This window comes from Adiantum capillus-veneris, chromosome 17 (assembly GCF_014529385.1).
Source record: "Adiantum capillus-veneris isolate H3 chromosome 17, ASM1452938v2, whole genome shotgun sequence".
Taxonomy (NCBI): Eukaryota; Viridiplantae; Streptophyta; class Polypodiopsida; order Polypodiales; family Pteridaceae; genus Adiantum; species Adiantum capillus-veneris.
This window is the reverse complement of record NC_140947.1, coordinates 34,365,101-34,380,470: the sequence shown is the minus strand read 5'-3', so window position 1 is coordinate 34,380,470 and position 15,370 is coordinate 34,365,101.

Below are 15,370 nucleotides of genomic sequence, written 5' to 3'. Positions count from 1 at the left end.
CTAATGTTCAACGAACACCTTTTACCTTATTGTTTAAGTGGGACCCTTCCTAATATATACACCATTTGTGATTATATATGTATAATTGATAATTAAATTTTATATTATTACGCAACAAAAATACCATGTGATTGCAAGCACTCATTATTTAATTTTTTAAATTATTTTTTATGGTTATTAAATCTATCTTTTTTTATAAAAATTATTAAAATATTCTTTTTTTACTCTATGAATGTGTCTCTTTATTGTGTTATTTTCATTTTATTTTGTTTTGAAAGGCTAATGTGCAGAGTGCACCTTTTATCTTATTGTTTACCATTCACCTTAATGTTTAGGTGGAGCCTTTATATTTTATAAACTATTTGTGATTATGTATGTATAATTGACGCCATACTCGCAATATTCACTTTTTATTAATCAATTTTTTTTTGAGATTCCTCTGTCCCTTCCTCTTCAAGAATGAAATTAAAAAAGATCATCAATAGTGCGATTTGATCTCGGGTGGTCATCTCAGCTGTGATAGCAACAACCGCTAACCAACTCGCCCCTAATGCATCGCTACCAGTTGGGAGCACCATGCATGTTTAAAAAAGTAATTTCATCTGTGTGCCCGTCCCTTGGTGCTTTTCACCTCTGTGATCGAGGGTGCCCACATTCATCCTCTTTGTCAATCTTGGCAACCTAATGGTCACCCTGTAGCATGCTAAGTGCTGCTCACATCCACCCTTCTCATCCTCCTTCGCTCATCTTCGCCCCTTCCATTTACAATCTACAGTCGAGAGAATATACTCAACTAATGTATTATTTTATGAATTTCTGTCAATTGGGACCCCCTACTTGATAACACAACTTTACTATAGCATAAAAAATGCCATGTGATTGTAGATACTCGTGTAGACTTACTCTCCATAGCTCTCATCCTTAACTTTCTTTTTGGCAAAACTCTCAATATGTGGGTGAATATATTAGATAGTCCAAAAAATTACATGATAATTTGTGCTCATGGATGCCAATTAGAACCGTCCTACATCAAACAGTACCAAATAGAGACATCAAGAGGTTGCCATGGCCCCTGCTAGGTGTGCCCTCCGTAACACAAGTCATCCCCAAGATGCACCAAGACAAAGCATACTAACCTACCAAATACATGGAAAAATATGTCGACTAATTAGGGACCCACCCTCGATAGCCATAAGATACCACAACACCGAAGAAGGGGATGGGCCCATAGTCCCCATCACCCGCTTGGATCAATGAGGTGGCACCACAAGGGAGCTGCTTTCATCGGCCACCACTATATACACGTCGTGCAAGCCCAAAGCCAAGAAAGAGAAGATCATGTCAGGAAACAAACACCAAGTGCCAAAGGGAAGCCGATGGATTTCGAGAGCATCCAAACATCTCGATGTCGATCATAAGTGCCGAGGACTACCACAGATAGGAATAGCACTACCACCACCATACCCACCACCTTTAGCACCCATGACCTAGTGAACACAAGCTGACTCCAGAACTAGAACTATGGGATCCAACACCAAGAAAGAATAGGCTCTCATTTTCACCCCTGTTTTTGAGCATGATTGAAACCATCACACGTCACCAAGGAACCCCAACACACCAGATCCAGTGTTGAACAATAGTGCCCATACTGACTCAAACCACCTCGAGTGCACCAGGGTAAGATATTTCCCTAAGGAAGAGAGATAGCAAGCCATGAAGCCAAAAAAAATGTCTTTAGCTGTCACCCCACTGGCTATAGAGAAGATCAAGGACAGCTAGGGGCTCCACCCCAAGAGCACCCCTGTCCCTAGAGCAAGACAATCCCTCTCAATAGACTGTGAACCTACAGTGCATCCAGAATTAATTAAGCTTGAGCTCTATAATGAACCTCCAAATGAACCACCTGAGGGGCCCTCAACCTGATGTACGATCATCTCATGCAACTCATCCCCCTTAACTTAGTAGGCCTTAGTGCCTCCTCACCTTGTGACATGGGTCCACGCATTCATTCAGCCCTCACATTTGAAAGGTGACACTAATTTTTCTTTTAAAGGGCATTTAGAATGTGCTTCTCTCTCCGCTTAATGAGCAGTGGGGCAAGTACTGGCCTAAGTCAAGGTGGGAGAGAGTTCTGAGGAATATATGACACCCATCATGACCACATAAGATGAAGGTGTTCGTGTGGAAGGTTCTAAGTGGAGCCATCCCGACAGGGGTGAAGGTGTGCAGTAGGGGGATTAGACCATATAGATGTCCATAATGTAGATCAGCTAGTGAAGACCTCACTCACCTATTCAAGGAGTGCTCGATGTGGCCTAGATGGGAAAATATGCAAATGGGTCTAGAAACGTTGGAAAATAGGTTTCTTCAAGAATGACCTTTCTTTGGGAGGGAAGGTGTTTAAGAGTTAAATCTTCTCATCGTCACGCAAATTGTGAGATATTTCTATTTTTTGTCAAGTTTGGAAGGCAAGGAACGGTCAAATATTCAAGAGCACATTGGAAACATTTAAGTTTACAAAGATAATACAAGAGAGCAGAGAGGCAATCATTGCCATCAGGAGACGGATAAACTTAGATGAGTGGAATAAGGCCTTAGATGCCTCTATGATTGACTCTCTTGGGTACATGTGAGGTGGCTTCCCCTTGAGCCAATGTAATCATGACCTTCAAAATCTGTCATGGCTCAGCACGGTCATGACAGGAACTTGTAATTTATTTACTATGTTTATATAATCTACTCACAATTGTGAGCTTTGCAAAAAAAAAAAGCGCTCTTTTTCTCTATACAAATTGGAATGGCATGCAGATTTATTTATTTTTTCTAATTTCTATCAAAGCATAACATTTTTCTAACCTTCTCTAGTTTCTAAAATGGTAAAACCCTCTTTGAAGTGTTTTACCCTTCTAAGAGGGTCTTAGAAGGTAAAACTCTCTTAGAAGGGTATTGCGGCCTTCTAATTTTGGAGATGTACATATCAATGACTTGCAATCTAGAGGGCTTGATCTGCAAAGAGAGATGAGTCATGTCATCAACAATAAACTCTTTGCTACAGTCTCAAGTGAAACATCATGCATGCATGTGCAAGAGAGAGACCTGAGGGACCCCTAGAGAAAGGGATCCATTCATTGAAAAACATTTCCTGGGTTCCAAAACTCACATATATACTATTTATAAAGGTAAAGTGATCCTAGCACGACACACGTTTCCTCATATCCCACTTCATTCTATAGCACACTAGGTAGCCCAAAGAGAGAGAGTAAGAGAAAGGTATCGTTGTTGTAGGTGGTATCTACGTATTAGTAGGACTAAAAGTTGCAGCCCTTGCAAGTCCAAAAAACCACAAAGCAAAAGGGCATGATCAACAGAGACAATGAGGCTAACTTGCAGGGTCGGAGCATGAGTCATTGTGTGTATGTTTGTGTGTATCCACATGTGTGTGTTTTTCAATAACAATACAACATATACACCAAAGAATCCTTTCAGATTACAAAAGACCCTAGAAAGCATGTCAATGAAAAAGGTGGTATAATTCCCATTCATAGTACAAAACAGTCTTATACACAAGTGTTGAAATCAAGAGCCACAAGATGTAATAGTCTGCCATCCTCAAGCCGAGGAACTTTGAAAACCATAGTTGAGAAGCTAACCCTCACCTGCATCCATGGAAACAACACAACTTTCAGTTAGCATCGGCACTGTATGCAAGTGATGCATGGGTATCCCACATGTTATAAATGTCACCCAATTTAACTGCTTTCAAATAAAATAATAAGAAAGGTAAATTTAGTTATGAATTTAGAGATGGTTTCAATTACAAGGTGGACAACCAACTGGAGCCCCTTGTGCTTTACAAGCTCTCATGAGATAAGCCCAGAGACGAGTTTTTTGAGGCAATTTAACCTCGGAGTGTGCCACATATTCCTATTTCTTGCCTTCATAGAGTTTTGCATGAATTGCCGCTATTTTTTTAGGGTCAATGACAGTACTCATACGTGCGGTCAATCTATACCTTGAAGTCACCTATAACATAAAAAGACATTAGTAAATAATCCCAACACCATTTAGACGGAGTCCGAGACCATATGTAAGGTAGAAAGTGTTAAAACCTATATTTATTATTTGTTCAAAAAGTTAAGGGATATGTGCAACAAATGTTCATATCCTCTATGTAATACGCGACCATATACGGCCTTATGAGGAGCTTAATTTAAAACCAAAATTACCATAATTCACACCCCATCCTAACCATAACAATATTCGGCCACCATCCATTATAACCAACTAGTAAATTGGCGCATTTAATTGGTTATGTCCAAGAACCATAGATGCAACAGCATGGACCAAAACTGAATAAGAGCGGAACCCTCGATAACCAACCAGAGTCACATTACCTTAGTATAACCACCACTGCAGAATTACTAGACCATACAAGCCGATGTCTATTACCCCACAAGTAGGTTACCCCACTATTTAGGGTCATACACAAATCAACCCCTTTATATAGGTATAGTAGAATAACCACTGTGGACACCATCAATCATAACACAGTACACAATTACCCAATCATGACTAAGTGAGTAGAATTTGACGGTATAGAACAAAATTGAGCACCAGTGGTAAGCTTGGTTTCCAACCTAGAATCACCCTCTACATAGACGTTGGAGACCAGATTTGAGCAAGAGTAGTAAGCTCAGTATCCAACCTAGAATCACCCAATAGAAGAATACCTGCAACGGTAATTTATAAAAATCAACCAAATTTAATAGGTCATGGTTTATTACCTATCAGTAGGTTAACTTTATATGTTCTATCACCAAGTAATAGGCAGGACTTCAATCATCTTATTTTAATCAAAAGAAAGGTTGAAGTTAACAATCAACCAGTACTATAAGAGGAAAGCTTTATTTAATGATTTTTGTTAAAAAACCATGCCTATGACAGATTCGTACCCATGTCAAGCCAATGATTATTCTCACCAGGTAGGTCAACATTACCAATATATAGTGTCTTTTACCAAGTTTGAAGCTTTTTAAGACACCATTCATCCATTATTTAAGGAGGCTACTTTCTTTCCATGTGCCAGCTAATGATAGGACCATCTATATGCATCGAGAGAACGAGCCCTACATTTTGACGGGCAATCACAAACCAAGGCCGCGGATACACACTATTACACTTCTTTAAGATTTACTAATAAAAGAAAAGCATTTCATATAGGAAAATAAACCAACCAACCATAGCCAAAAAAAGGCTCAGTAGAAGTCACATTACAGTACAAGTATGAGGGATGGTACCATAGCATCAAATGAATCATACCACATCAATCGGACAGTAGTCCATAACTCACATGAGATGGGGTCGGAGTGGCCAACTCTACAATAGCATGCTTATCCTTGCCTTTACCCATATAGCCCTTTAACTAAACCCGAGACCCTTGCGGAAAAAAGCTCTCACGCTCAAAGCACACAAGTACTCACATGCTCATAGAAGCCACAAAGTACCAATGCTAAGTGAGCAAAAAATGCTCACCTCTATAGTGATGGGAGCCCATGTCCATTTCTTTTTATAGTAGTGTGGTAGGCCAGCCTTAAGATGAAGATGATACAACAACGCCACATCATTAAGTGGCCGCATTCTTTCCGAGTTAGTGAGGCGGGCCCGGTTTCAACAGCAACCTCATCTCATACAGAGAACGGGAGATGCGAGAGATAGAGAGATAAAAGAGGGACAAGAGAGAAGGGGAAAGAGGAAGTTAATGTGCAGTATTGCAGACTTGCAGTAGGTCACAGAAGAGGGCAAAATATGACAGAGCCAGCTCGCCCACCTGCCTTCCTTCATACACTTTAATTAGATACTAATGGTTAGGTGTTTATTAAAGGCACCTCTAAAAATATCCCTACTAATTTTACTCCAATAATTACCCAAGGCTCCTTAGGTTAAATAGTCCCCAATTAAAAAACACCATAAGGATATTAACACACTATCCCTAGTAATGTGTGTGTGTGTGTGTGTGTGTGTGTGTGTGTGTGTGTGTGCGTGCAAGAGAAGAGAAGGATAGGGCACTCACATGCGGCCTATGTGACCAGAAAACACTGAGAAAATTTCACCAAATCTGCAAAAAAACAGTACACGCGTAGTTCCATTTCGCTTCAGTAAAGTACCAATACCTATTAAGTAAGTATCAGTACTCAAGTAACAGCAGTATTAGTACATAAATAGTACCGGTGCTAGTCTAGTATAATAAGTACACATACCAATGCAAGTACATAGGTAGCACCAGTACCAGTACTAGCTCTAGTACAAGTAGTTCCAGCATCAGTATAGTGATTTTAACACTTTATTCTAGTAGAATGTGTGTGTGTGAGTGTGTGTGTGCGTACCCGCCCTATCCTAGGCGCCATACACAATGGGTTGGCAGTAGGCCCATTTTATATGGGCCTATTGCCTTGTGAAGTAGATGAGAGTAAAAAAAATCGAGTATGAAGCATTAGCATAGATCCCAAGTCAAAGTGTTCTTGAAGAGGGTAAAGTCATTCTTATCAACACAGTATCTGATATTGTCTTCAAGGAAGACATTACTCCTGTAGGACTTTTAAGGATTTGACAACCAGTTTAAGAACAGTATGTTGTCATTCATAGTCTATCAATAACATATTTTATGATTTTGCTCGTGATCCCAAAGAAATCCTCATATGTGTAGTTTGTTGAAAAGTAACATATTCTTGAAATCATTAGAATAGAGTGAATTAAGCATCTAAGTACCTGAAGCAAGGCTTAAGAAAGAGGCTTCATAGGAAAATCTAACCCTTCAGATACTGCTAAGTTCTACATAGTTCATAAAAACGTCATTTAGAGAAATATACCACCAATGGTAAAAAATGGTAGCCTCTTCAACCTTTGTTAACCCTTACAAACACCCTATCACCTACGACAGACGCCGTATTATTTATTTGGTAGAGTCACGAACTGGGCTTGTCACGCCAATATGTGTGTAGTTGATTGCCAATGAGAAGTGCACCACTTAACCTATTTTTACATTAGTTTTGCAACGATCAGCCACTGTGGGCGCCCATGTGTGAATGAGCCAAACTCTTATAAAAGGTCCATTTGACCTATAAATCCTCATTCTTGAAGGTGTAAGCTAAGAAGTGCTCTTTCTCCACCTTTGTCTCCTTCTCCTTTGTGTGCTCACGTGTGTATGTGTATGTGTATGTGTGTATGCTTGAGAGAGAGAGAGAGTGAGAGAGGATGTGTGTAATTGATCATTACGACGGCATCGGTGGTGGTGAGGCGATTGAGCGCGGCATCAGTGGTGGCTCCTTCTTCTCTGTAGCATTAGTGGTGGATCCTTCATGACGGAAGCATTGAATGGTGAGTGACACACCATCATTTCTTTGAGGTTGCTATGACTCTCTAGTTGCATGCTTCCAGCCTTTTGAGGCTCGAACACAGTGCACATGCAAGTTCCCAGCCTTCGACATGTACGGTAAAGCGTACATATTTGGCACCGTTGCCAGGGAATGCCTTTCACTAAGCTTGAGGAGCACTCAGTACTACCTTTGCAAGCCTTTCTTTCATCTGTTTTTTGGTTTTTGCTGAGTTATGTGAGAACTGATAACTGGCTGTAATGTGCAGTTTTAGTTATGTTCGTGTGTAGTTGGCTGGACTAGACAACGTGTGTGCGGGGTTAATTAGTGTTAATCAGTGTTGTTAGCGGTTTAGACAGAACAATGATCCTGATTGAATATGCACCAATTGTATGTTTTTTTTGGCTTGTGCAGGTTTCTAAATCAACACCTCGGTTGACTTTCTAAACTTCTATCTACACTTCATCTTTGAGCTTGCAATACCTAGCTCCACTGAAGTCTGTGAACATCTGGGAGTTTTTTGAATTTGGCTTCACTCTGATCAACAAGATCTTGGATCTTGTGCTACTTTTGCTGCTCATCAAGTATCTATGGTCTTTTGAATTTGCATATAAGACGTTATCTCCATTGTAGCCATATAGATGTTGAATCTACTCTGTTGAAATTGAATTGTCGGCTCGATTTGAGTCCATGTTGGCTGTTCTGTAAAAACTATTTCCTCGCAGATTTTGGTATTGATTAGCAAAATTTTGGCTGTTCACTTTTTCTAAAACTCCTTATGACAAAGCAATTTTGCAGTTGACTGCTCTTCCGACTCACACGAGTTGATTGACTCTAACTTGAAAGTTTTAGAATTGATCTAGGCCCGTAAAATGATGAAAATCTGGGTTGTGAATAGCCTAATCTGCAATCCCGGGGGATTCACTGCGTTTTTCCATACGGTACCACGTGAGTGTACAATAGGGGGGTTTTTTAATTTTGTACATAAGCGTATACAATAGGGGTATCCCCTCATTATTTCATACTCATACCATACACATAAGGGAGGGGAGGGAGGGAGGAGGGTGGTGGCTACATTCAACTACTTGAGCCACCTTAAATACATTAGTAAGCCTCTCTCTCTCTCTCTCTCTCTCTCTCTCTCTCTCTCTCTCTCTCTCTCTCTATGCATTGATAATACTTTCATGGTGTGGTGATAGTAAGGGAAAACTGGTCAAAATTAAAGGCTTTTGTCGATAATTACACTAAAGCTTATGTAAATTTCCTTGTTTTCTTAAAGCCAAGCTCAAACCCCTCTAATTTGTCAAAATTTCCAAAATACCCTTCAAAATTTTAAAATTCCCAAAGTACCCATGTATCTATTTTGGTCAGACTGATCAAGCTTTTCTAAATTTTATTCCTTTTTGACAATTGAGATGCATTTTTGAGTGGTTAGCATGTAATTTGTCACATATTACCTCACAAAACATGCGATTATGTCCACAAAGATAACACATAAGTGTACTCATCAACAAAATGTTAATCATTGAAGAAGAAGAATACATCCAAATTCCTCTCTGTCCCGCCACACATTGGCTAGAGAGAGATAGAGAGAGAGAGAGAGAAGAAGAAGAAGAAGAAGAGCGTTTTAACGTTGTAGGAAACTATCCCAAGATACCTTAAAAATCTAGCCGACGAGGAGAATTGAACTCAAGACCTATTATGTGTGTGTGCGCACGCGCACAGAGGTCATACACAATAGCGACGTTGACATGCAGCTGGAGAGAGTGAATGTGTACTTAAACAGCGACTTGCTTTGCTTATAATTGGGAGAGAGAGATAAGAGGATAAATAGCATTGATATACACAGAGAGAGGTCTGTGCTGGGGACGCCCATAATAAGAGATGCCCCAACCCTTCAATCCTTTCTTTGTCTTTCAGGGTTTCCACCCTCTAGCTGAGCGAGCTGCATAGGGCTAGAAGCTCCGTGAGGTTGTGAACTTGTGAAAGAGAGAGTGGGTTCGCGAGACGTACATGAGAGATATCTAATGAATAATGACACCACTGCTCAGTTGCATTACTCGGGCTTTCATATATCCCTTGCAAATAGGGGAATATCTTCCTTAATGAGTTGCAAATCTTTTTGAATGTGAGCACTCCTTGAGAGATTACGAAGTGCCAAGAAGACTCACATTTTGTCTAGTCATGACTGCTCTTGCGTGTGACCGAGGTGTTAGACGTAGATTTTGGGTTTAATGTTTCTCTGTCTATCATTATCGAGCTTTTGGTAGCTTCCATTCGCTTTGTTTCCTTGATTGTGCGACTTGCCTGCATGCCGTTGTCTCCCCTTCTTCTTCACTACAACATAACATCAAGATATCGACGCAGTATATATCGACGGCCGTACCTTTCCATGCGGATATTGACGTACTTTTATCCCGTCGATATATGCATTGGAATAGCCGTCGATATGCACATGGAAATAGGCGTGGCAAGGCATGCTTTTCCACGCGTATATCGACGGACTTTACCACGAGTATATCGACGCACATTTCGACGCTAAAACATTGGGGGGGAAAAAGGGGAACCCGTGCGCAGGGGCCATTTTCGCCTTCAACGTGCGCGCTCAGATCTTGGCCAAAACCTATTGCGCAGGTATTATGAAACTCTCTCCCCCCCCCCCCCCCCCCCCCCCCCCCCCCCCACCACTCTCTCTCTCTCCATCGTGTGTGTGTGTAGGAAAGAGAGAGAGAGAGAGAGAGAGAGAGAGAGAGAGAGAGAGAGAGAGAGAGAGAGAGAGAGAGAGAGAGAGAGAGAAAGAGAGAGAGAGAAATGTGTGTGTGTGTAGGTAATCAAAGAGAGAGAGAGAGAGAGAGAGAGAGAGAGAGAGAGAGAGAGAGAGAGAGAGAGAGAGAGAGAGAGAGAGAGAAATGTGTGTGTGTGTAGAAAATCAAAGAGAGAAAGAGAGAGAAATGTGTGTGTGTGTGTGTGTGTGTAAATAAGAAATTAAAAATCTAGAGAGAGAGAGAGAAGTGTGTGTGCGTGTAGGAAATTAAAGAGAGAGAGAGAGAGAGAGAGAGAGATAGAGAAATGTATGCGTAGGAAATTAAAATTAAAGAAAGAGAAATTAAAGAGATGAATGAAATGAAATGTTATATTAACTTCTTCAAAAGGCCAAAGTGACCTATGAGACCAGAAAGTTACAATGTGATGGATCTGATACAAAGTCAGAATAACAAGATGACAAAATGACAAAATAAAATATTATGGAATCCTAAACTGCTGGGTGTGAACTAAGCAGCTAAAACAGCTAGCTGGGATAGGTAGATCATAGGATATCCAGCATCTGTCGCCGCTGGCGGACCTCATCAATCTCCTCCATGGTCAGTAGTCTGATCGTGCGTTGTGCATGTCGAGCCAAAGTGACCTAGATCCTCTGATGCAGCCTCTGTCGATGTTGTGTAGTCTGGTGTCTGCAGTCGTGGTCGTCTGGATCTCCCTAGCTCAGTCGCTCGTTCGATCAGTAGAGAGAGAGAGAGAGAGAGAGAGAGAGAGAGAGAGAGAGAGAGATAGATAGTTCTATTATCGTCCTGGGAGGTCAAATATGACCTATGGGACCAAATGAACATGTCACGTGGTGTGAGTGGAGTTCATAAGTGACTCTCGATGCTCAAAAATGGCTGAAATGAGCGTCGCAATAGAGAGTCCACATCGTGGTTGGGAGAGGAAGGTATGTAGGGAGAGCTCATGGCTGAATATATGGGGAAAAGAGGACCTAATGTGGTCAAAAGCTGAGCACTCAAGTAGTGTGTGGTACTCACTCTCTCGCACTTGACGAGGGCATAAGGTGCAAAGTCGATGACACTCCTCGCCAGTGCCCCAACGTCCTGTCTCGCAGCGTAGAGAATGGGAGCTAAGACGAATGGAGGCAATGGTGCGGATCGCACTCAACGGGATGGGCTCAAGGATGTAGGAATGGGTTCGGTTACCTCGTTCTGAGAAGAAGAGAGATTTGTAGTTTGGGGCAACGTGTGTGGTGTAATGGCTGAAGCGAGAACCTCCAGATTTCTCCCAAGCCATGATACATTGGCGTTGTAAGAAGGCCTCATTAACTTGGGAGTCGATCGACGCATCCTTGACCAAGTGACATGCATCCCATCTTCCAAACCATTTCTTGATATCAAGCATCCACCCCGAACTTAGTATTTTGCTCTTGCATGTCTTTTGAACCTTTTGACTTGCTTCATATGCGATTCTAGGAAGTCGATGCAAAGGGCTACGTTGTGTCTTACGCATGTACTCCACAACCCTTTCCATGCCCAAGACCTCAATGGGAAGCGATCCGGACTCAAGAAGTAAGAGCATGTAGGGTGTTTGTGTCTTGACTTGGAGAAAGTTGGTGAGAAAACGCTTTTGGACATTCTCAAACTCTTTCCAAGTAGACTTCCCGATGCTTCCACCCCACACCTCCACTCCATAAAGAAGCACCGGTGTCACCAATGTGTCAAAGAGGTACTTTTTGAGAGCCCAACACTTGATCTCTCTGCATTGCACATGTTCTCAAATGCATAATAAGCCCTCTTTCGGCTTCCAAGCGACGCATTGCACAATCCTTCCATTTATGATTGGATGGAACCTCAAGGCCAAGGTACTTGAAGTGATCTACCACTTCAAGTTTCTCATTGTTGTATACAATGCATGGAGAGAGAGAAGAGAGAGAGAGAGAGAGAGAGAGAGAGAGAGAGAGAGAGAGAGAGAGGAGAGTAGAGAGAGCAAGAGAGAGAGAGAGAGAGAGAGAGAGAGAGAGAGAGAGAGAGAGAGAGAGAGTGATATATATATATATATATATATATATATAATATATATATAGAGAGAGAGAGAGAGAGAGAGAGAGAGAGATAGGGAAATAGGGAAATAGAGAGAGAAAGAGAGATAGCAAGAGCGAGAGCGAGATAGAGAGAAAGGGAGATAGCGAGAGCGATATCGAGAGAGAAAGAACGAGAGATAGGGTACGTAGATAGAGAGAGAGAAATAGAGAGATAGAGAGTGATATATATATATATATATATATATATATATATATATATATATAGAGAGAGAGAGAGAGAGAGAGAGAGGAGAGAGAGAGAGAGAGAGAGAGAGAGAGAATTAACTAGAGATAGCTACAGAGGTAGAGAGAGATAGATAGTAGATAGACAAATAGAGAGAGAAAGAGTTAGGTTGGCTGACCAATTGTGTGAAAAGGACAGAAACTCTCTCTATCTCTCTCTCTCTCCCTCTAGAAGAAACTATGGAACTAAAAGAGGCAAAGGGGTTTTGCCCGCTACATGCATTGCCATGTACACCTGGGAGTGCACGTATGTGTCTACCCATATAGGATTTGACCAATAAAGATGAGATTTTGACCCGGTGGTCCTAATTTCCATACACCTCTGGACCGAGGTGTACGGAGATTGGGCAAGACTAGAGAATGCGAGGTAGTTTACATTGTGAGGAGTATATATATTAAAACAACATTCATAATCATTGTAGATGGCAACGTCATAAACTAACATGGAGGAAAAAATTGCATGCTCGTGCACGCTCTGCAAGTATCAAATCCTGCGCAAGAGTAGGATATGTAATGAGCATGTGCACAAGTACGGAGAGTTTGCTAGAGAAACCGTACAGAATCTACGATACGACTCCTACGGAACGGGCATTGATTTTCGCGACATAGCACCTACATCTGAGAGAGAGAGGAAAAGGATTATGCGTGAAGTTCCGACCAATATAGAGCCAAGGATGGAAGTAGAAAAGGGCTTACAGACAGAAGACGACGGCATGGAGGAGATGCTGGATGCCTTCTTCCAGACAAGCGAGGAGAACGCTAACGAAGCAGCACCAGAAGCCGTGCGCCTATCTCCTGAAGACATGTTGAGGAAGTTGGCACGTTAACCAATCTATGAAGGCGCCAAAATATATGTGCTTCGTACTTGTCTGGCGTTTTTGAATCTTCAGTCAGTGTACGGGTGGTCAGATGCAAGCGTCACTGCTTTGTTTAGGTACGTAATTTACAAAAGAGATTTTCTAATTGCAACGGTGACGTGCTTGGAGAGCTTTTTAATTTAATGTGGCTTAAACAGGTTGTTGCGGGAGCAACTTCTCCCGGCTGGCAATGAAATGCCCCCCTCCAGGCCAGACGCAAAGCAACTATTGACCTAAGTTGGCTTGGACTACAACAAGATTCATGCATGTCCAAATGATTGCATTCTTTTTTGCAATGAATTCACAGATTGTCTGTCGTGTCCTAAGTGCGGAGCAATGCGCTACAAACAAGATGCAGTTGGCGAGACAGTGCCAGCTAAAGTGTTGCGGCATTTTCCTATTATTCCTAGGATAAAAAGCATGTTTCGTTGTGGTTCCATTGCAAAGTTGATGCAGTGGCATTCTACGAATAGATCCACTGATGCAACATTTAGGGTGTCCGCTGATTCAAAGGTTTGGAGGCACATTGAAGATACAGGGCCACATTTTAAGAGTGAACCACGCAATTTGCGTTTGGGCATGGCAATGGATGGAGTCAATCCATTTGGCTTGAGAAGCTCATCATGGAGCACTTGGCCTGTGTGCCTTATCAATTACAACCTCCTGCCATGGCTTGCCATCAAGAAGGGTCATTTGATATTAAGCTTGATTGTAGCTGGTAAGTTCAACGCAAAAAACATGGATGTTTATCTAGCTCCACTAGTTGACGAGCTCCAGGAGTTATGGCATGGGATCGACATAGCAGACGCAGTTGAACCAGTAGGACAATAGCATGCAAGGAGTAGTAGATGAGGTTGCAGTGGCAGGTACAGTCCACAACCATTGGATGTTCTTTCTAGAGCGGTTCATGAAAACACTTAAGGGGTTTGTTCGCCAAAAAGCGCGTCCAGAGGGGAGCATGGCAGAAGGATGGCTGGTGCAAGAGTCTCTTGTCTTGACGATCGAATTTCTATCCGTTTCTGACCCAGAAATGCCTCGACTGTGGAGCGATGAGGAGGATGCAAGACTGGTGGGAGAGGAGCCGCAAGGGCAAGGGGTGCCGAAGAAAATGAACGACGCCATGCGAGAAAAGATTATGAAGTTCTATATACTAAATTCAGCGCCGATGCAAAAATGGCTTGAAAGGTATGAAGAAGAGAAAGAGAGACGCAATAGGGAGCGACACGATTTCAGGCGAAGCCAAACAACTAGAGGCTTACCCTTTCCAGACTATCTCGCTCCTCTACCTCAATTCCCTACAATGGCATGGTTGGACAAGACAGTGAGAGCAGCTCGACAAATCGGAGAACCCATATCTCTAGAAGAGGAAGAGTTGGCTATTGGATGTGACTGGAAGTATCATACATACATGGCACTATGGTCGCATGGAAAGCATTTCAGAACACAACAAATTGACAGCAGAAGAAACACATTTGATAGTGGGGTAATGGTTAGTTTCATGCAAAAGAGCAGGGCCAGTGCTAGAGACACGAATGAGAGCACTAGCAACCTGGATTACTGTGGTCTGGTGTCAGATATCCTGAAAGTCAGCTTCAGGCGGTTTGAGAAGTTTTTGTTGGATGTGAAGTGGTTCAAGGTGATTACTTCTGGTCGCAATGCAACGGTACGTAGAGATGGAAACAAGCTTGTGCAAATAAATTCTACAAAGGTTTGGACAGATGTGAGCGACACATTTGCTCTCCCCGAACATTGCGAGCAAGTGGTCTTTGTACCGGACCCTCGAGAGCGACAATGGTGGTTTGTGGTTCAGGTTACTCAAAGAAATAAACAAGTATTTGAAGGGCAAGATCTCCATGAGGAAAGTCGGTCAGACGACGTCCATACTACTGTGACATTAGATGAGATGGACGAAGGTATGGCAGAGGAAGCTGACAGATATACGAGGGATGACGCAGACGAGGCAGAATTGACACTTGTAGATGAAGATGCAATGGATAAAGACAATCTGCCAGAACGAGTTGGGGCAGATTTATGTCTGCAATTAGAGATAGACG